Source organism: Lissotriton helveticus, chromosome 2_2 (assembly GCF_964261635.1).
Source record: "Lissotriton helveticus chromosome 2_2, aLisHel1.1, whole genome shotgun sequence".
Classification (NCBI taxonomy): Eukaryota; Metazoa; Chordata; class Amphibia; order Caudata; family Salamandridae; genus Lissotriton; species Lissotriton helveticus.
The window spans coordinates 199,051,979-199,075,372 of NC_136060.1; positions in this window are offsets into that span (position 1 = coordinate 199,051,979).

Sequence of the window (23,394 nt, forward strand, 5' to 3'; positions counted from 1 at the left end):
GTTGCTGAAACAGGCAAGGAATGTGCAGAAAGAGGCAAGAGGGGTGCAAAAAAGGAGCGATAAATGCAGAAAGAAGCAAAAAGGTGCTCAAAGAGCCAAGGGGAATACAGAAAGAGGCACTGGCAGTGCAGAAAGAACTAAGACACGTGCAGAAAGAAGCAACAGAGGTGCAGAAGTAGGCATGAGGATTGCAGAAAGAAGTCAGATAAGTGCAAAAGAAGCAAAAGGGGTGCTGAAAGAGACACAAAGGCACGAGAAGTGAAGAAAGAGGGTAGAGAGGTGTAGAAAGAAGCTATAGAGTTATAAAAAGTGGGAAGACAGGTGCAGAAGGAGGCAAGAGGGGTGCAGAAACAGGTAAGCGAACTTCAGAAAGAGGCAAGAGAATTACTGAAAGAAGCAATAGAGGTGTGGAAAGAAGCAAGAAAAGTGCAGAAAGAGGTAACTGAGGTGCAGAAACAGAGCAGAAAGGTACACAAAGAGGGAATACGAATGCAGAAATTGACAACAGGGGTGCAGAAAGAAGCAAGCCAGGTGCAGAAAGAAGCATGGAAACTGCAGAATGAAGCACCAGAGGTGCAGAAGGAGGCAAGTGAACTCCAGAAAGAGGCAAGACAGCTATAGAGATAGGCAAAAGAGGTACAGCACGAGGGAGCAGAGGTGCAGAAAGAGGCATGAGAGGTGCAGCAACAGGCAAAAGGGGTGCAGAAAGAGGCAAGCGGGGTACATAAATTTACAGGAGAGGTACAGAAAGAACAAAAGCAGTGCACATCACATGAACCAACAGAAGTGAAAACATAGGCAAGTGAGGTACAGAAGGAGGCAAGAGAACTGCAGAAAGAGGCAAGAGAGTTGCAGAAACAGGTAAAAGAGGCACAGAAAGAGGTAACAGGTGGGCAGACTGAGGTAAGAGAGGTACAGGAAGAGGGAAGAGGGGTACAGAAAAAGGCAAGATGGATGAAGAAATTTGGAACAGAGGTGCGGGAAGAAGCCAGAGCAGTGCAGAAAGAACCAACATAGATGCAGAAAGAGGCAAGAAGGGCACAAAAAGAGACAAGTAAAGTGCAGAACAATGCAAAATAGGTGCGGAAAGAACCAATAGAGGTGGAAAAAGAGGCAAGAGGGGTGCAGAAAGGGGAAAGAGAGGTGTACAAAGAGGCAAGAGAGAACTACAAAAAGAAGCAACAGAGGTGCTGAAAGAGGCACAAAGGGTGCAGAAAGAGACAAGACAGGTGACGAAAGAAGGAACAGAGGTACAGAAAGAGGCAAGAGTGGTGCAAAAACAGGGAAGAGAGGTGTAGAAAGAGGCAAGAATTGCAAAAAGAGGGACGAGGGGTGCTGAAACAGGCAAAAGGGATGCAGAAAGAAAAAGTGAGGTGCAGAAAGAAGCGAGAGAGTTACTGAAAGAGGCAAGTGAAGTGCAGAAGGAGACGAAAGAACTGTAGAAAGAGGCCATAGAGGTGCAGATAGAGGCAAGTGAGGTACAGAAAGAAGCAAGATAAGTGCAGAAATAGGGAAGAGGGGTGGAGAGACAGGCAAGAGAGGTGCAGAAAGAAGCGAGACAGGTGCAGAAGAAAACAAAAGAAGTGTAGAAAAAAGGAATAGATGTGCAGAAAGAGGCAACACACGTGCAGAAAGACGGAAGAGAGGTGCAGAAAGTACAAGAGATTCGCAGAATGAGGTAAAGAGAAGTGCAGAAAAAGATAGAAATGTGCAGAATGAAGAAACAGAAATGCAGAAAGAGGCAAGAAAGGCACAGAGGGAAGCAAGAGTGGCTTACATACCATTAGTACCAATTTAACACCCACATTTAGCAATAAGTAACAGGTGACCATTCTAGGTTTGCAAAGGGCCTTCCACCATGCTGTAACACTTGCTGCTGCATTTTTGGTAATGTTTGAGTCGTTTGAGCTAGAAACAAGTCTCTTTTTGTTTAAATCTGCAGATTAGGGAGAAGATGATGAATTATGTGGCTAATGCAGAAAATGTATAATTGCGCGAAAGTCGGTGCAGCCAAACATTCACATATTTCCAGTGGCCCTGCTCATACCTCTGTTTATGTCCACAAGTGTTCCTCAGAGATTCCATCTTTTTTTTGTCTCACTGAGTTTATATTTGAGCTTCTATGGAAACGAGGAAGACTAAACCTGAAGTTACCACTCCACAACACAGACTACCATACCACATAATTACTCTTCATAACGCATAATCCCACTCTAAATACCCCATACTTTCTATCCACATAATTGCACTGCACAGCATACCACATAATTCCACTACACACAACGTATACCCACTCCACTCCACTCCAAAAAACATTAGTAAAAAACTTTGCATTTACAACGCTAATAGCTCTAATTCTCATAAATGCGAAACCTATTGCATTGCAAACACTTCTTTAACTAGTAGTCACATTTGTAGAGTGGTGGAGAAAAAGTGCTGGGCCTCTGACCAGCGCTCAGGAATTCCGCTGTGTAGGGCTTAGAGGAGGTACCAGGAGGACTTCTTGGCCCCCAAAGTCTCTCAGGAGTAAATTGGGCTTCATCCCCTATCCCATATGCAAGGAGGCGCTTGCAGAGTGGTGGAGAAAGGGGGGCATGGCCTCCGAAGAAGTCTTAGCAATCCCACTGTGTGGGACTGGAGGTAACAAGAGGGGTAGTTGACCCCCCAAGGACATCCTTGGGGGCAAACTACCCCACCTATTACCTCCAGTAAGTCCCACACAGCAGGATTGCTAAATTGTCAGAGCAGGCCATGCCCCCTTTGCCCACCACTCTACAAACACGCTCCCTGGCATGCTCTTAGATTGGGATTGAAGTCCCCTTTACTGCTAAGGGTCCTTTAGGGGCCAACTAGCCTACCCCTTACCTCCAGTAAGCCCCACACAGTGGTACGGCTGAGATGTGGACAAAGGCCATGCTCCCATTCTCCACCACTCTGCAAACGCACCCCCTGGTGCATTCTAAGTTGGAGGATTAAGTCCTCTTGAATACTGAGGGTCCATGGGGGCCAACTAGCCCACCTGGTACCTTCAGTAAGCACCACACAGCTGGATTGCAGAGAGCTGGTCCGAGGCCACCCCCCTTTATACACCACTCTGCAAATGCGCCTCTTGGCGCACTGCTGCTCGGGGGATGAAGTCCACTTGGGTCCTAAGGTTCTCAGGACACAAGAGGACCTCATCGCCCCACCAGCAGTGCACCACGAGTCGTGTTTGCAGAGTGGTATAAAAAGGGGCATGGCATGGTTCTGATTTTCTACAGTTTTTTAGCTGTTTATTTGTGAATATTTTATTCATTAAATAACATTATATATTTTTTATGAAAATTGCAAAAAAAGTTTTAAAAAAAATTCAAACTGAAATATTGTTTAATTTTTTTGTTTTCTTTTTTAATTTAATATATTGAAATAATTTTCTTTATTTTTTTTTATTTTTCACGTTTCTTTTGGAGTCGCGCACCCAAAGCGTACCCATCACGATGGGTGCGCAGATTCAAGCAACCATTTAAAAAAAGTCGTTAAGCATCCACGTACGTTGAGCAACGGCTTCGTGTTTTTTCAGTTACGTCATATACATTTAACATTACGTGATGTGTGCAATAGGTATGCGGCACAACCGCGACTCCTGCTCCGCGCATTCACAAAATATGCGCATTACGGTACGCGACACTTGCGCGGTGGCGGTTCCCGCGTGACATCATATATGTTCTGGTGCGCTCTGGAGGCGTATCTCCCGCAAATTTTTTTATGACTAAAATGCTGTATATGTATCTTTAATATACATATTAGGGCAAGAGATTATCTAAGATACTTAAAAAAATATTATATTTGTACTTAAAACAAATTTAAATTACTTTTAAATATATTTTCGCTAAGTCGCGTTGGTGCGTGCTTCGTAAGCGCAGGGTGCGCAGCTCCCATGTGACTTGAAAAAAAAATATTTGATTGGCTCTTAACATTTTCCATTGTAACTATTGAAGGACCCAACCCATTTCAATCATTCTTGTTGGAGCATCTTTAGAGAGACATCTCTTTTCCTTCAAAAACCCTTTTTTGCTTATTTTTTTGGGTGTTTATCAAAAAAATTCAAAAACATGGCTTCTGGACAGCAGTATGAGAAAGGAACGTCAGAATTTTTTTTTTTTGCAGGAGGCACCACGTCCTAAAAGGCCTGAGTCTATCGTGTGGAAATTCTTCACTTTTCCACCTGGGGAGAAAAAGGTGAATACTAGGAAGGTGACGTGCAGAATTTGTCAACGAGTGCTGTCAAGAGGTAGTGACAAGAAATATTCTTGTGGCACTGCCTCCATGTACAAACATCTAAGAACAATACATCCTCTCAATCTTGCTCGGGAGGAATGTAGGCGAGCTGCGATGATCCCTTCACCTGATGTTCCAAGCACATCTGGAGCATCATCAGCCACACCTGCACTGGACATTAGGCCAGAGTTTGCCTTCCTTGAACAGCACTGTGTGAACTGCAAAAAACTAATATGTTTCGAAGAGCAGTCGGTGGATGCTGTTTGTGCTGCGCAACGCAACCATTGTTTTACATTTTTTACTTTCTTTTGTTTTTTGGAATGGTAAATGATTCCAGAAGTTTCCTGTTTAAAAAAATACAAAATTGTTAAAAAAAATATATATAAAAGAAAAAAACAGTTCTTTTCAGAACTACCTAATCTGGTTAAAGAAAGAACTATAATTGCATGGTAATGTGTGAAAGTTTGGTTGAATATATGTGTAGAGCATGATTGACTGAAAGAATGTATTAGTAGTGTATGGTGAATTTATAGGTGAAGATTTATGAGGAAGTACTGCAACGTGACAGTGCAAGCTCTTTAGATGCTTTGCGCTGTGGCCCTTCCGAAGCACAGAGATGTGACATATGTACATAAATATGTTGCAACTCTATGCTTCCCTCTTCCCTGCTGCACAACGTTCAGCCATGTGGTGACACAGGCATCCTTGCCCCATGGTGCAAGGATGTCTGTGTCGTGGAGAGATTGTTTTTTATGCAGGAAGGGACAATCTCTAGCACAAAAACTATCAATAAAGGCATTTTCCTCTCTCAATGTGTGCTGTGGAATGCAGTTTGCATTGAAAGAGAAAAAAATGAGGAGAAATTAAAACAATTCTTCTCGTTGTGCCTTGGTACAGTAACTCTAGGATGCCACAGCATTCACACGCATCTTGAGATTTATGATTTCTCATCAATCTGGAGATGTGTCTTGTTCTATGAGTGTTCCGTTGAAACATCCACACCAACACTTATGGAACACCACTTCAACGCAAAGTGCTGTCTATGAAGAGATTGTATTTACAAGGAGAAGAAAAGTTATGCAAAGTGGCTTTTCCTCTCTTTGTAAATATGAAGGAGTGTCTGGCACCACAACTACGTTACAAAAAGTGACGTACTGGTGGTGCAGGGTGCTTATAAATCTGCCCCATAAGTGCTTAGGTAGTGGCAGACTGATACAATAGGAACATATTACAGGTTGGGTGATTGAAGAATTACCTGAGAGAGACAGAATATGGGCCTATGTTGCATGGGTACTACTTCAGTATTTAATGGAGTGAAACAATAGTATGCATCTACTTAGATATTTGAAGGAATTATGCACATTATATTGTATGTGTACTTGTGTTGGTGCCTAAGTCATTTTAAAAGAATACTACTAGTAACTGGCATGGTGACAGTGCTGCAAACAGAGTGAACACTTAATTTACAAGTGTTTACTTATTGATGGAGTGATAGTATGAGTAGATACTGGTAGATACGTGATTAAGGAAGTGCATGGGATAGACTGGACAATTCCTACTATATATATACTAACTGGGTATTTAGAAGAGTGTATCAATAATATCTAGCTAGTTAGAGATCTGCTTGGATAGTGCACAAAATATTATTGCTGTACTTGTGTTACTAGCTAGGCTATTCCATGAGTTCATGACTAGTAACTACAATATTTACAGTATTACAAAGAGAGTGTATATATATATATATAGTGCATTTATAAGTGCTTAGGTACTGGTGAAGTAATAGATAAATAGATTGAGCTGGATGGGTGAATGGAGAAGTGTGTGGGACAAAGAGAAGGATTCCTAGACTGTATAGGTACTAACTGAATATTTAAAAGACTTTATCAATGCTATGTAGCTGTTTCGAGGTCTGCATGCACAGTGCACAGAATATTAAAGATGTACTAGTTATTCTAATTAGGCTATTCCTTAGATACTTGACTAGTAACTAGAATAATTTCAGTGCTGCAAAGACAGTATATGTTGAATTTAGCAGTACTTAGGTATTGGTAAAGTGATATGATACGTAGATAGTGCTGGTTGGGGGATTGCGAAAATACATGGCACAGACAGAAGGATTCCAAATTGCATAGGTAATAACTGGGAAGAGTGTATTAATAGTATGTAGCTTGTTGCAGATCTGCATGCCTAGTATAGAAAGAAATGCAGCCGTACTTGGGTTAGTGGCTAGGCCATTCCTTAAGTATATGACTAATAACAAGAATAATTTCAGTACTGCAAAGAAAGTGCAAGATAAATGTATAGGTGCTTAGGTATTGGCAAAGTGATAGGATACATACATAGTGCTGGATGGGTGAATGGACAAGTGCATGGGACAGACAGAAGGTTTCCTAGACTGCATAGATACTAACTGAGCATTTAAAAGACTGTATCAATACTATGTAGCTGATTAGAGGTCTGCATACATAGTGCACAGAATATTGTAGCTGTACTAGTTTTTCTGATTAGGCCATTCCTTAGGTACTTGACTAGTTACTAGAATAATTTCACTGTTGTAAAGAGAATATATGCTGAATTTATAAGTGCTTAGGTTTTGGCAGACTGATAGGATACATATATAGTGCTGGATGGGTAATTAAAGAAATGCATGGGACAGACAGGAGGATTCCTACACTGCATAGGTATTAACTGAGTATTTAGAAGAGTGTATCAATAATATGTATCTGCTTAAAAATTTGCATGCATAGTGTACAGAATATTGTAGCTGTACTAGTTTTACTGGTAGGCCATTCCTTAACTATATAACTAGTAACAAGAATAATTTCAGTGCTGAAAATAAATATAGATAGTGCTGAATAGGTGATTAGAGAAATACATGAGACTGATAGAAGGATTCCTACATTACATAAGTATTATTTGGGTATTTAGAAGAGTGCATCAATCGTATGTAGCTGTTTAGAGGTTTACATGTAAACTGTACAAAATATTGTACCTGCACTTCTGTTAGTGGCTAGGCCATTTCTTAAGTATATGACTTGTAACTGGAGTAATTTCAGTGCTGTAAAGAGAGTGTATGCTGAAATAATAAGTGCGTAGGTATTGGTGAAGTAATAGAATATGTCGATAGTGTTGGATAGGTGATGGGAGAAGTGCATGGGATAAACAGGAGGATTCCTAGATTGCATAGGTACTACTTTACTTAGTAGTTGGTTAGAGGTATATATATATATATATATACACTCATTGTGTCGAAACGCGTAGCGTGTAAACTGTAATCAATAAACCACTTTGTATGCGGATTCCTGAGTGCGCAATTTATTGCTTTGAAGCAATCTTGCTTTTCATATTGGATTCGGCTCTTGTGGTCCGCCGAAATTGTTTGCGCCACCTGACTTGGGAGAGAGGATCTCAGCAGGACCCTGTTTGCTTTTTGGATATATATATATATATATATATATATATATATATATATATATATATATATATATATATATATATATATATATATATATATATTCACTGAAAAAAACATAGGTTTCAGGAGTTATATAGTTAGGAATTAGTTTTTAAAAAATCTTTAAAATTCACTCAAAAAACTATATGTTTTAGTGGTGTTATAGTTAGCTGGACATTTTACTCATACAAAACCAATGAAATTGCTCCTATATAGTTAGTTGTACTAACTCTAATTTGCGCACCCGCAATCCACTGCTGATGATGTCACATATTAGATCATTCATGACATGGTCAGTGACATCACTGATGACATCTCAAATGACATCGGTGATGTCAAATAACATCTGCCCGCTCCTGCGCACCCAGGTTGCTGCATACCATCCACTCCCACCGCCCAGAGTTGAGTGCCTGCTGCTGCGCAAACACGCCTCTCTGCTCACCTTCAGCCACCGGTGTGTGTCCTAGAGGGCCCACCACATGCCAAAACAACCCCCTCAGTCAACATAGGATTCCACGGCAAAGGCGCCAGCGCATCCTGCAGCACCGCGCCGAGGAGTCATATCAGTACAGCCAGCTGTTTTTGGCGTACACGTAGTCCAGGCAAGCTCACAATTCAAATCGGGTCTTGATTGTCAGGATGGTGTATCAAGGCCACGCATCATCGCAGACTGCACACCCGCTCAGGTCTGGTGGCACTAAGCCAGTGGAACTCAAGTCATCGCCACGTGGCGGGAGACCCGTGGCGGGCAAAGTGCCTTAACTGCCACCAACTCTGTGTACTTCAAGTCATGGGAGAGAATGGAAATGGCCTCCTCCAGCACTTGTGCCCAGCCATTTTTATTGGCAGGGTCACATATTCTGTGACGCTTGTTCTGCATGGGTGTGGTGTGTAAACCAGCTGTGAGGGAGTGGCTGTGGCATGCTGACAACTAGACCTGTGATCAGCAGATCACTACAGGGAAGACCTGTGTCGTTCCTCCCTGTAAGCATAAGCGGAGTGGGCTGGCCTGGCATATGCCAGTCCTACGTGAGGCTGTGAACAATGACTCCGGGGCTCTAGGCGTGGTTCCGTTCTGGTCTGTATGAGGAATCAACTGATGCGGGTGTCTCTGTTGTAGTGTTTCTGCCACGTGAGCCGCAAGCGCCAATGTGTCACCCTGTGACCAGAATTCCACAACATTGCCATCATGCAAGGTAGGGGAATCACTGGCCATACATTCATCCATACTTCCTCACATGAAAAATCTTGCACATGATATATCTGTGTGGATATGAATGTTTATTGTACATTCAGTGGAGTGTTGCAGCTGTAGCAATACAGGGCCATACAAAGCCCAAATTTCAATTTTTTTCACATGGAGGGCAGCCAATTAGAGCCAAGCTCAGGTTCGGGGGTTAGGCTCCAACAACATATGTACTTATCCAATCACTCTGCCAATCCCCAAGTAGTTATAAATTCACTATTCACTCTCTTTGCAGTACTCTAATGAGTCTAGTCTCTACCTGTGTACTTATACAATGACCCAGACAAAGTTACATAACTGATGTTTTCCACACATCCAGAGGTAACATGGTTGCATGCGCTGTCCACAGCATAACCTAATGTGGTTGGGCCCAGGGGAAGCATCATGCATACATAATGGCCACAGTTCGATAGATTGTGGAACTGGGTATGGGCACGTGCTCTTGCCCCATTTTTATTACCAGGGTCACATGTCCAGTGACATCTGTGCTGGATATGTGTGGGGTGAGTGTAAGCCAGCCCTCAGGGAATGGTTAGTGCTGGCAACAAGTACAACAGTAATTATCAGATCACACACAGAGATTCACTCATTAGAAGGTCTATGACTTGTGCTGCACTAAGGTGTGAAATAATACAGAAAAGATTCCATTGTAAAGGGTCCATGACTCATAGTGCACTGAGGTAGTGGCAGCAGATCTGAAATCATACACAAACGATGCTATCATAAAGGGTTCATGAGTTGTGGTGCACTGAGGTAGGGGCATGAGAAGCATTCAGCGTGTGCACATCCAGCGATGATGCGTGGTACGGGAGGGCCGCACTGGTAGCAATGTATGTTGCCTACTGGACTGTGTCATCTGCAATTGCAACTCAATCGGAATTGTGAGCCCTGCTGTCCGCAGTAGTCAGCACAGACATTGAGGAATAGTTTTTGTCACTTTCTCTTAACAAAATCCGAGGACATAGAGTACAATTCTCTCTGCAATTAATAAATCAAGACTGAATTCGAATTGTGAGCTCTGCTGACCGGACTGTAGGCATATGGAACAAAAGAAGAAATATGTATGGACTACATTATCGAAATATGTACTTTTCCGGGATGTCATAGTTAGTTGCCTGCTGGACTCTGAAATTAATGAATCAAGACTTAATTTGAATTGTGAGCCCTGATGACCACAGTATAGGCCGGAGGCAGCGGTCAGCAAAGGCCCACAGCCACATGGCATTGACTTGAGCTGCACAGACTTAATGGCACCTGAAGCACTCAGCGTATACACAGCCAGTGTTGATGCATGGTTCGGGTGGGCTGCACTGGCAGCAATGTCTGTTGGCTACTGGACTGCGTCATCTGCAATCGTGACTCTATCTGAATTGTCAGCCCTGCTGACTGAAGTGTAGGCTGTAGGCAGCAGTCAGCAAGGGCCAATCATCATGTGGCATTTACTTGAGCTGCACAGAGTTAGTGGCACCTAAAGCACTCAGCTTGTGCGCAGGCAGAAACTCTGCAATGAATGAATCAAAACTGATTTTGAAATGTGTGCCCTGCTGACCACAATGTAGGTGTATGGAACAAAAGATGAAATAAATATTGAATACATTGTTGAAATATTTGATCTTCTGAGTACAATCTTGTTGTACGATATTCTGATGCTGGAATCTGTACAGGTCATTTGTCATATCATCCACCTTTTCCAGTGCGTAAAAGCTGTAGAAAACAACAAGCTTCCAAAATTCTTTCCCAAACACTGTTCCCTTCGCTTTCTTCAGTTGGAATAATTCAATAGTGTTTTCAATCACTTCCTTTGAATGTAAAGGATATACACTATAATGTTCATGAATTTCTTCACTTTTGGAGATGTCTGCTTTTCCAATTCGGCCACTTGAAATTTTGCTATCATCAACTCAATCGATTTCTTCTTCTTGCACATACACATGTTTTAGTAAACATTGTTTTTTGTGAGGTATAACGTAGCCTTTTGTACTTGCTGACATCTGCAAATTCTTGCCATATTTTTCGACTCTTCGTAAGAACACCATTAACTAGAATAACTACAGGTTCAGTTTCCTCTTTCTCCACCGCAATGGTTTCAAGATTTTTTAAAAATCTAAATGTAAATAGACAACTCTTCCTTTTAAGCCTCTTTGTTAATCTGATGGAGGCAGCTTACCTGTTTCAGGCTCCATACGAACAATACCCTGAAACGGGTGTACTTTTGCCTAATGAATTCTGCCTCAATAAGGCCACATGGTGGTGACTTGTGGTGCGCTGAGTTAGTGGCACCTGACTCGCTCAGTGTGAGTGCAGCTGATCCAGCGGGCTTTTGGAAATATGTCATAAGCAACGCTACCCAACTCCACTATATACACCATTAATCAATAAACTCTCATAAGGCCCATGAATCTAACATGACATATTATAACCAACTGAATCATGTGACCTAATTAACCTATTCACAAATTATATACATTTATATACAACCATGGTAAATGAATTCATCGTACTTCACAAACCTACAAGCTAATTAGGCCACTGTGGCGATAAGATCTAGCTAAAGCAACCTATTCCCATGAAAATAACAAGACCAGCTTGTTTTCCAAAGTAAGATTTTTATTAGCTACTCATTTGGAAAATGTATTAGAAATTTTATTTAAGCATTTTATTTGAATCATTGCAAATAGTTATGACAATTTTATTATGAATCAAAAATTATTACTGCAAATGAGAATTATCAATTTGGCATTTTTCAAAACCTAATTCCCTAACTAATACTAGCTATAAGGAAATTTAAAAAGTAAAGTCTTTGAGGGCTCTTACGTGTTCCAAGAGAAGTCCAACAGCATAACACCCTCATCAAAAGGTCTGCAAAGAGAAGCGTAACTCTTCCACGGGGCAAGAGTTTTTATACCTTTCTACGCTAAGCTAATCTAAGAAAAAGTAATTTTCACTGCTGAAATCAAAGCCTCATTGGTCCAAAAGTGACAGGCAACGTCTCACCACATTACAGAATCATAGTTCCGTCATCATTCTTAGAGACAATTGTCTATAGTTTTCGAACAACGCAGTTTCCTCCAGTTCGCAACAATTGCAACAAATGAAGTTTTTAGCTTCCTCGGATACGTGGATGTCATAAGCCTTTTGCCGGTTCCTGGCCTTGGCCTTGTTCGGCTAAGAGAATGTCATCTCAGCACGACAAACTTTTCAAACAGGAGAAAAATGTTGCCATCATGGACTCACTCTGGCTCCAAGCAGATTTTTGCAAACACGGAAAATTTCACTAGGCCCAAAGCCTTTCTCATTAACTATCGTATAAACAAACACAAAAGAATAATTAATGCGAGTAATATAATTTGTTCTGTTGCCACCCTCCATTGCTAATGATTAACCCATTAGTCTAAGTTACCTAGCAGAAGCAAACAAATAAAGCAGCATTTTATATCTACCATTCTTCTTATTATCCAGCAAGGTTCTTTATGCACCTATAAAGAATAGAGTAACACCACATAGACAGGGAAGCAAAATAAGCACATGCCATTTATTCTAAACAGCTGCATTTAATTTTTGACATGACAAATAGACACGATTAATTTATTATTTTTCACAAACAAGGAAATGCAACATAATGCACATTTATGAGCACACATGTTAGTATCCCTCGTTTTTCATGTGTAGATGCAACTTAAACTAGGTTGAATTAATACATACACAGCACAACTGTTAATTTTATTATTTTATTTATGGAAGTGTGACTTCACGAGTTGAAATGAAAAACATTTCTGAATCTCGCTCCATCAACTCCCTCATCTGGTGATTAACCAATCACCACACCCAAAAATTTGATAAATTTTATCTCAAACGAAAATGGTTCAATTTCATTCTGTTAGTATTTTCTAAAGACTTGTCTCAGCAAAATCCTTACAACTTTCATATTGAGCTCTGCGCAACTCCTCAAGCTCTATCTCTCTCTCTTGTTCCTTTTTGATTTTGTAAATTCTTCTCTTTTCCCTGATGTGCTTCTTTCTCTTGTGTAACATGCAACTGATCTTTGTCAAAACTATCACAAAAATTATCACAAACAAAGGTGTTAGAATCTTGCCAAGAACTGAACCACCAATTTCTTGAAACCAGGTTTTAATAGCTTGGAATCTTTTTGTAAGACGTTCTGAAAAATCATCCTCTTCTAAGGGGACTATTTCTGAGTGCATCTCTGTGATGTTTCTAATGTACATTTCAATATTCTTACTCTCATCTGGAATGTAAGTACAGCAATGCTGTACATGTAAAATGCCACAGACTCCTCCCTCTTTTGCCAGGAGTATGTCTAAAGCAAGGCGATTTTGCATCGCCATTGATCTGACCGCAATGACCTCCACATCCACTAACTGAAAACCACCTGCTGTGTCAGTGGACAATCTGTCAACAATTGTAGATAATTTTCTGATTCTTCCTGAATTCAGAGTTATACCTACTAAAGGTATCACTGCCTCAAAAATGTCTCCCAAAATTTCTGAGAAACTTTCTCTCTTATATCTGTTTGTATGGCTACTGATTTCAAAAGAACCTTCTGCATTTCTGTCAACATGAAAAATATTCGGAAAAACAAGACCAACAAAACATGTCCCATACCAATGGTCCGGAAGATTATAATAAGCCTTATCTCCACAAACAAAATAGATCCCTGGAAAAATTGGATCTCTGCCACCTTTGAATCCCCAACCCCCCATGATTTGGTAAGTGTCCTCACAATTGCTAGCTCCTACAAAATAATTATCAAACAGGGTATTATCTCTCCTAATGCAAAGCTTGCCACTAATTGGCTTGTCTATGTGAATTGCAACATTGTCAAAAGATTTGCCATTTAATTTTTCATCCTCCTTCTGCCAAAACTTTGATTTGGTCTGTTTGACCATCTCATTTCTTTTATAGATCGCCCTTCTCTCCTCAACAAGATTCAGGAAAGTCTTTTGTTCAGCTCTCAATTTGCAAGTTAAGTTATTTCTATAAGCGTACTCATAAGTGAGTTCATTAGTGACTAAAAAGAATTCCCTCATCTGTTTAGCATTTTTTGATGTTCATTTAAAGCATTCTCTATTTTCAGGTTAGCAAAAATCTCATCATAATTGGAATAATAGTACTCCAAACGACCAGTTTGATAAAATAAACTGGCTATCACACTGCAGGTTATGCCATAAGTAAGAGGAAGCATATTATATGTCACTCCGTCAGAAACAGAAGCAGGCAACTTCACACAGATATAGCAATCTTTGACACCCATGACCTTAACGCATTCTCCCAAAAGCCTTGAAAATGTATTGCTAGAAAAATCACCAACAGACCTGTCCTGATGAACATCTGGTCTGTGATTAATAACCTTGTTAGCTTTGTGTGATGCACTATGTTTGTCTTGACTAATTGAAGCTTTACTTGTCATATTGACCTTGTACCTCTCCTTCTCGATCCCGAAAGGAAAGATGATAGCTAATACTAACCAGAGCAGAATTGATATGAGCACACACACCAGAGTCATCTTACAGCATTTCTTGAGAATGGAACATTTTGAATTACCACGCGCCATTACATAAGGCATCTTTTTTTTTTTAAACTTATTTACAAAAAGAGAAAACAAAAATTTTCAAATTTTTTTTAAAACCTCACACCCCCCTTTTAAATTTATTTATTTATTTATTTATTTATTTTTAAAACCCTCTAACAACTTTTCTTCGACCTTGCATCACAAGTTATTCTCCAACTAAATACAATTTCTTCGACGTTGTGTCACCTAACACAATTTCTTCAGCCTTACGCCAAAAACAGAAACCTAAACTTAATCCTAAATTCTAACAGGTTAGTACTTCAATCGTTGTCACTGTTGTCCTCAATTTCTTCCTGACTGCTACTGTTTATTTCAATTACAGGTGGTATTATTATATAAGCCCATTCAGGTGACTTATATTTCTGATTCGGTCTTAAAACTCTTTTTGTCTTTCTAGAAATCACTTCTATTTTCTTTCCTTTCTCAGCTTTCCTTTCAGGATCCCCTTGACCAGTAATTTCATTCACCTGCTCCTTCGATCTTTTCACTAATCTCACTCTCAACTCTCCGTTTTCATTTGGCCAAGTCTCTCCTTTCTTCAGGATTTTTCTTTTCGGTTCAGACTTATTACATTCTGTTTTCCATGATCTTTTCTTCACTCCTCCTTTCTGACATTCTTCATCACTTTCTCCACAGTCACTGTCAGAAATTTCAATTGTTATCCCAGGATCTTTTCTAATCGGCAGCCTTACTCCGTTAGGAACAGCACTCTTTCTCCCATCACTGGTACTCGGTAATTCTCTTTCTTACAATTCATCAATCACCTTTAACTTCCCAGATCCGGATTTCTTGTTCCTGCTTTCAGAGCTCGTTACCTGCCTTTCGATACCCTCCTGGACTTTCTTCTGAACTTGATCAGACTCTTCTATTGTTTCTTTTTCTTTTCTTGATTCTTGATCACGTTCTTTTTCTTCACTTGTTTCCTTTTCTGTTTCTTCTGTTAATTCTTTGTCTAGCAGATTATTTTCATCTCCAGAATCTATTTCAATAATCTTCAAGTCTTTTCCAATCAAATCTCCATTCACAGATTGTTTCTCCAGATGTCGACCACTCTGTCGATCTTCAATATCTGGATTTCTTTCTACTTCCTCTTCAGAGTCTGAATCATCTGTCGTATCACTTTCTTCATCTGAATTTTCAGGTGTAGGTATTGGAATAGTGTGACTTGGATGTATCCACCTTTTCAATCCTCTACACTTCACTGCATTAACAAGGATCACCTGCCTCGGTTTTTGCCACCTTGGGATCAAACAGTTCCTTCTTTGGTGAACTTTCGTCCTGACCCAATCTCCAGGTCTCAGATCATGTGTCTGCACTTTGTCTTTTGATTGTGCTTCAGTTCCCACCTGATTAGACACAGAAGTCACTACGTCAGATAGACGCTTACAATACTCCAAAATTGCACTGTCATTAATGCTTAACAGTTTTCCTACTGGTACAAAAGCTTGCCTCATCACTCTACCCATAATTATTTTGTGAGGACTTAGACCTGTCTTTTTATCTGGTGTACTTCTCAAAGTCATCAGAACAAGTGGAAGAGCATCTGTCCACTTTACACCTGTATCAAGACACATTTTTCCAATTCTATTTTTTATCGTTCCATTAATCTGCTCAACTACTCCAGATGCCTCTGGTCTGTATGCACAATGTATTTTCTGCTCAATGTGTAATGCTTCACAGATCAATTTCATCAGTTTGTTATCAAAATGTCCTCCTCCATCACTCTCAATAGTGACTGGGAAACCATACCTTGGTATTATCTCTCTAAGAAGCAACTTTGCCACTGTAATTGAATCACAATGACGTGTGGGAAATGCTTCTACCCACCTTGAAAACAAGCATACAATCACCAAAACATATTTCAAACAGTTATGTATGGGCATCTCAATGAAATCCATCTGTAATCTAGTAAAAGGACCACCTTCCCGTCCTATGACTCCCGTTCCCACAACTGATTTCCTGTTTGGGTTCATTTGTTGGCAAGTCAAACACCTCTGACAAAGAGATTCTGCAATTGTCCTGAACTTGGTATTAAACCATGTCTCTTTGAAAAGCCTGATCATAGAGTCTCTTCCAATATGACCAGGACCATGATACATTCTGGCCATGTCAGCAATCATGCAATTTGGTAAGACTACTCTGCCATCTTTGTAAGTCCAAACTCCATCCTCATCTCGTGGCCTACATTCTGCTTTCAACCATGTGTTTTTCTCATCATCATCAGCCTCATTTTGCAAGTCCCTAATTTCCTCCCATGTCTCAACAACAGATGTTAGCATCAATGAACTTGAACCAAAATCTTTGTTCTTTCCCCGATTGAGTGCATAATCATTTCTTGCACAGCATTTTGCAATTTCATCTGCATAAGCATTGCCTCTAGTGATAAAATCCTCACCTTTTTGATGTGCTGCGCATTTTACCACAGCAATTTCCCTTGGCATTTGTATACCATCAATTAGTCTTTTAATGTATTCTGCATTTTTGATTGGAGAACCTGCTGATGTCAAATAGCCTCTTTGAGACCAGAGCTGTCCATAATCATGCACAACTCCGTACCCATACTGGCTATCTGTAATTATGGTAACCCTCAAGTCTTTTCCTATTTCACAAGCACGAATTAAAGCAATTAATTCAGCCACCTGTGCTGAACGAATTCCTACAAGACATGAAGCTTCTTCAACATCTGACACTGTGCAGACTGAGTACGCTGCTCTCAAAACACCTCCCTCTGGTCTCGGACAGGAGCCATCCACAAAGAAAACATGATCCGATTCAGGCAATGGTACATCTTTAATGTCCTGCCTTGGCTTGGTACAGTATTCCATGACATCCAAGCATTCATGCTCCACGTCATTTTCATCAATATTTTCAGTGTCAGGTAACAGTGTAGAAGGATTTAAATTCACACACCTTACAATTGACACATTATCTGATCCCAAAATAATTTTCTCATATTTGGTTAGTCTGCTGTTTGTCAGGTGCTGCGTTTTACTCCTTGTAAGGAGAATTTCAACTGAGTGAGGAACATATACTTTTACAGGAAATCCCATAATTATTCCCTCACTTTGCTCCAGGCTGACACTTGTTGCTGCAACTGCTTTTAAGCAACCTGGTAAGGCCTTTGCAACTGGGTCAAGAACTGCTGAGAAGTAAGCAATAGGCTTTCTCATGTTACCATGTCTCTGAATTAACACAGACAAAGCACATCCTTCTCTTTCACTGCAATATAGTTCAAAACCTTTTTTATAATCTGGCATGCCCAGAGCTGGAGCTTCACATAAGCTTCTTTTTAGTTTTTCAAAAGCTTCCAACTCAATATCAGTAAGAACAATTGGATCTTTCACATCTGATTTTGTCAGTCTCTGCAGTGGCTTCGCAATTACCGAAAATCCACTAATCCATTGACGACAGTAACCTACCATTCCCAGGAACATTCTCACCTGTCTTTGTGTCTTTGGAGGTTGCATTCCCTGAATCATTTTGATTCTCTCAATTGTTACCTGTCTCATTCCTTTTGCAATTCTATGACCAAGGTATTTTACTTCCTGTTTACAAAACTGCAATTTTGCAGGAGACACTTTGTGTCCCTCATCTGCTAAATGATTCAAAATTATAATCGTGTCTGTCACACAATTATCTCTCGTTTTTGCTGCAATTAACAGATCGTCAATGTACTGCACTAATGTCGATCTGCCAGGTAGACTCAAATCTTCTAAAGATCTTTTCAACAACTCATTAAAGATAGAAGGACTTTCTGTATACCCTTTAGGGATTCTGCACCATGCGAGGGTCCTACTCTAGAACCGGAAAGCGAAGATTTCCTGGCTCTCTGGATGCAATGGAACAGTAAAGAACGCATTGCAAAGATCAATGACAGTATACCATTCTGCATCATGCGGAATCTGGTAAAGAATGACAGCAGGATTTGAAACAACTGGGCAACAAGGAACTACAATCTGGTTAATTTTTCTCAAATCCTGAACTATTCTGTAGGTTCCATTCGGCTTCTTGATCCCCATAATCGGTGAGTTACAAGGACTACTCTCAATTTCTTTCAAAACACCTTGCTTGATGAATTTTTCAATTACAGGAATAACACCCTCAATCGTTTCTGCCTTCATTTTATATTGAGGAATGTTTGGAAAATCTATTCCCTGCTTCACTGTGATTTTGACTGGATCGACATGTTTCATCAGACCCATCTCATTTCCAGTCAAATCCCAAATCTCAGATTTAACTGTCTCTTTCAATTCCTCTGGTAAATTTTCTTTATCAAAGGTAGGAATCAATTTCTCTTCTTCTGCCTCTATCATTAACATAGTTAGTCTGTACAACCCATCTTCCTCCATGGTTTGTAATTCAATTCCACCAGGTGAACAATATATTCTGCAATTCATTTTACATAATATAGCTCTCCCAAGTAAATTTACAGGACTGCTATTACAAACTACAAATCTGTGTTTGTCTTTGAAATTGCCTATTTCCACATCCACAGGCTCAGTAAGATCAGTCTTCATTTGTTGATTGCTAACTCCGACTACTTGGATGGTATCCCCAGAGAGAGGTAGGTGTTCAATTTCCACTGATCTAACAGTAGAACGGGTAGCACCAGTGTCCACAAGAAAAGTGATCTCTACATCGTTCACCTTTCCATTTACAAATGGACCAGACTGGTCAACCTCAAGAGTGGCTCCAATTACACACTCTTCCCCCTCTCTCGGGCACCGTCAGAAGCAGTAATCAGAATCGCTTCCTTGGTTTCCTGTTAACAAAAATTGTCCTGATGCACTTTGCAAATCTTGTCTTTTATTTCTTATTACCTCATCACAACCGCTGAAACCAATATCTGGATTGAATTTTTGACCTCCCCCACAGTTAGGGAAAGGAGGCAATGGAATCTGATTCAGCTGCTGGATCAACTGCTGTTGTAGCTGTCGCTGAAGACTCAGGTCGCTCAGTTGACGCTGCAACTGTAGCTGTTGTTGCAAATCAACATCATTCTGCATCTGTGGGTTTAATGATGTATTTTTAAAATTTCTGGGTGGATTTTTACACTCATTCCTCCAGTGTCCAATTTCTCCGCAATTAAAACAAGGCATCTTTTGTTTTAATTCTTCAATTTTCGGATTAAACCTTAGCTTGTTAGAATTATTAAAGTTATTTGTAAACTTTCCCTGACTCTGATTTTGCACAAAATTTCCATTCTGCACAAAATTCCCATTTTTATTTCCAAGGCTTGTAATCTGTTGCTCAGCCACTTTTACCTGTGCCCACATTGCCTTTTCCTTTAAATTTTTCTTTTTAGCCTCCAACTCATCACTGCAGTATTTTGCCTTCCTTAAAATATCATCTACAGAGTTTGATTGCCATCCGACAATATTATTCCTATCATTTCTCCAATTTCTGGTCTAAGACCATAAACAAATCTATAAATAAAGTGGCTCATGTCTTTTTCATCTAATTTTTCATAGCCACTGTATTGTTTGAAAACCAGTAATAATCTTTCATAGAATGAATGAATGAACTGATTCCTTCGGTTCCTGATTTGTTCTGTCTATTTTAACCCAGTCAACCTCCTTTGGGGCAATTTTCTGTTTTAACCAGTAAATCACTTTTTCATAAAATTCCATGACCTCGGGTGCTGGAGCACCTGTATCTTTAACTCGATCTGGTTCAGCTTTTGGCCAACCCACAGCAATTTTGCATTCTGTCCAGAGATCTGATGGGACAACAATGTCGAAAAAGACATCCAGATCAATCCACAGAACTTTTGAAACCTTAATAAACCTGTCTACCTGTCGGTACCATTCAACAGGCTTTTCTCTCAGCCGAGGAAAATCATTAGTAAAGAGCAGTATATCCTGTCTCGTCCAGGGAACATGTACATACCCTCCAACTGCAATTTCTCTCATTGGAAACTGTTAAGACAGATTATCCAACCTATCCAACCTTTCATCTTCCTTCTTTTTGGTCCATTTCACTCTCCATTTACTCAAGTCACGTAATTTCTTAATGTAAACAATCAATTCTTTTATGTGTGTTATTCTTCCTCCTGTATTGAAATTCTCAATGTATTTTTCTGTAAAATTTAATCTGTAGTGCTTTCCCATGTTTTTCTGTTTATTTAAATCAATTTCTAATTCTGCCAGTTCCTCTAACTGATCATATTTATTCTTTATTTTCCATTGAATACTTTTGCTGATGAACAGGAGTTCATCATCTCGGTAACATTTTAAACTGTCAGTACCAATTGTGCCAATTATTAATTCTTCCAAGTCTGCTTTTAATTTTGCAACATCTAGTTTAGGATTTGACTCAGTTTTTTCAAGAGAATCAGCATCCGACTCTGCACCCATTGGTGTCTGATTAAAAGAACCTTGATTAAAAGTCAAGTTAGGCATCCTTGATTTTTCACAATTTATTTCAGATAAATCTGAATAAAATTTTTCAGCTACTTTTTGAATTTCTGCATTTAATGGAATTGTTAAACCTGGCTGTTTAATTTCTTTTTTATCAAAAACAGGCTGAACAGGACCAATCATTACTGGAACTGTCACTGCTTCCATGCTCTTTGTTATCTGTTGAATTAATTTTTCTTTCGATCGCAAGTATTCTGAAGTATTTGCAACTTCCTCATTTCTGTCAGTACTCATTAAATTTCTAGGGGCTTCCCTTTCCATCGGAAAACTTCTGTTTTCAATACAAGCACTAGAATTAGTTCCTGTCTCAAACTGTTCTGGAGTTCCAAAAGATTCACAATTATTTGGGTACAGTTTTGGAGAATCATTTATTGGAGGTGCAGTAGGAGTGGTTCCAGCAGAAATCATTGGTGTGGACCATGAACGAGGCTGTCTCAAAGGGGCATTTTTATTATTTGTCGTAAACATTTCTTCTAAGACTGGATCCTCTGATTCATTATCTATAACAACATTATTTTTCTTTTCAGCTCTCTTTTCACCTGGAGAACCTAAAACCATTTCCCTAATTAAATAGAGACCATCGCACATATCTCCCTGTCTCCACATACGCATTCTATCTTCATGTGTTTCTCGTTTGTAACTCGGTGTTTTCGAAGGTCTCTTAATCCCATTTGCTTCTCTCTGAAGTTGAAACATCTCATCCTCCCATTCAACCAAAGCCTCAAATTGTGTCGGTCTAGGCCGTGGTACTAGAGCTGACATTTTCTCTCTCAGATTTCTTAAAACCGTAACATTAAATGAACCATCATCCGGCCAAGTCAAAACGCCGTCGTCCTTTGTGTAATTTTTCCAAACATCAAACCACAGAACAGTATGGTAACCATATTCACCTTCCATATACGCTGCAGGTGTCTTGTACTTATGAAGTAATTTACCACCTCGCGTTTGAATTTTCTTGTCAGGTGAAATAAAAAAAATTAATTTTTGAAGTATCGAAGTCTTTTTCTCGACATGTTTAAAGTAATAAGTCATTTTTAAATCAAATCCGCTTAATCAGAAATGATCGTAAATGTTTTCCTGGTTGTTCCACAACACTAGCCAATCCGTGCGCGAAACACACCAACAAGCCAATCAGGTTCGAGCTACGTCACCACCTTGCTCGACCAGTAAAAACAGAGTTTCTCACTAAAACCAATCAGCGTTCAACTCGACAAAATCACGTGAGCCAATCAGAGTACAGCCTGTGACGTATAGTACCCTATCCCTGCGCGGACCGTGTGACGTACACAGCCGCTGCGGTTTCTCGTGTCTCACTCTCAGCGCTCACCCCTCCTTCACAAAAACTTTTCACAGCGCCATTTTAAAGACGCTTTTCTCAATGAAATTCAATTAATCAACAACAAAAAGAACAAACCATTTGCCTGTTTCTCTAAATAAAGCGATAGTTTTTACAGACACACGAGAAATTCTTTGCGTGGAATAGACGACGCTATTCTCACAGAATATACATTTGCCGATAAAGTAAACTTTTACTCTACCCTTCACACACGTAATAACGAACGCACTTCCCTCTGAATGCACATTAAGTAGCAATTCAAAGTTTGACTCGAACGGAATTACAAGACCATTTACGCACTTTCAAACGGAAAGTATCCCTAACCACACACACATGAAATCCTGGCGGGACTCCAACCCCCCACTGATAACATGAATCGTCAGTAAAATAAGCGACGTTACCTTACCCTTCACTCAAGCTTGAATTAATTCTATTACTTTCCCACAGAGAGTTTTAGAACGGGCACATTGTCCCTATTCTCAATGCTTCGATTTCATAGACAATCCTCACTATGCATACATTCTATCTGACACACCTATATCCCTAACACGTGCTGCACGACGACAACACTTGTGATACACGACGATATCACAACTCTGAAACAGATCAAATGCACTGTGTGACTTGTGACTTTACACTCTGGCCACACTACTCTGTACCGGTACAACTAGGATTTTTCACACTGCAGGAAAAAAAAACTTTCGACTACATATAACGCAAATGACAAACTCAACATATGTTAATCATTGATCCTATGTAACTACCATATAACATATCGGTTACCATAGCAACCATCAAATCTGCTACCAGAAAAATTGATCCAGCAGGCTTTTGGAAATATGTCATAAGCAACGCTACCCAACTCCACTATATACACCATTAATCAATAAACTCTCATAAGGCCCATAAATCTAACATGACATATTATAACCAACTGAATCATGTGACCTAATTAACCTATTCACAAATTATATACATTTATATACAACCATGGTAAATGAATTCATCGTACTTCACAAACCTACAAGCTAATTAAGCCACTGTGGCGATAAGATCTAGCTAAAGTAACCTATTCCCATGAAAATAACAAGA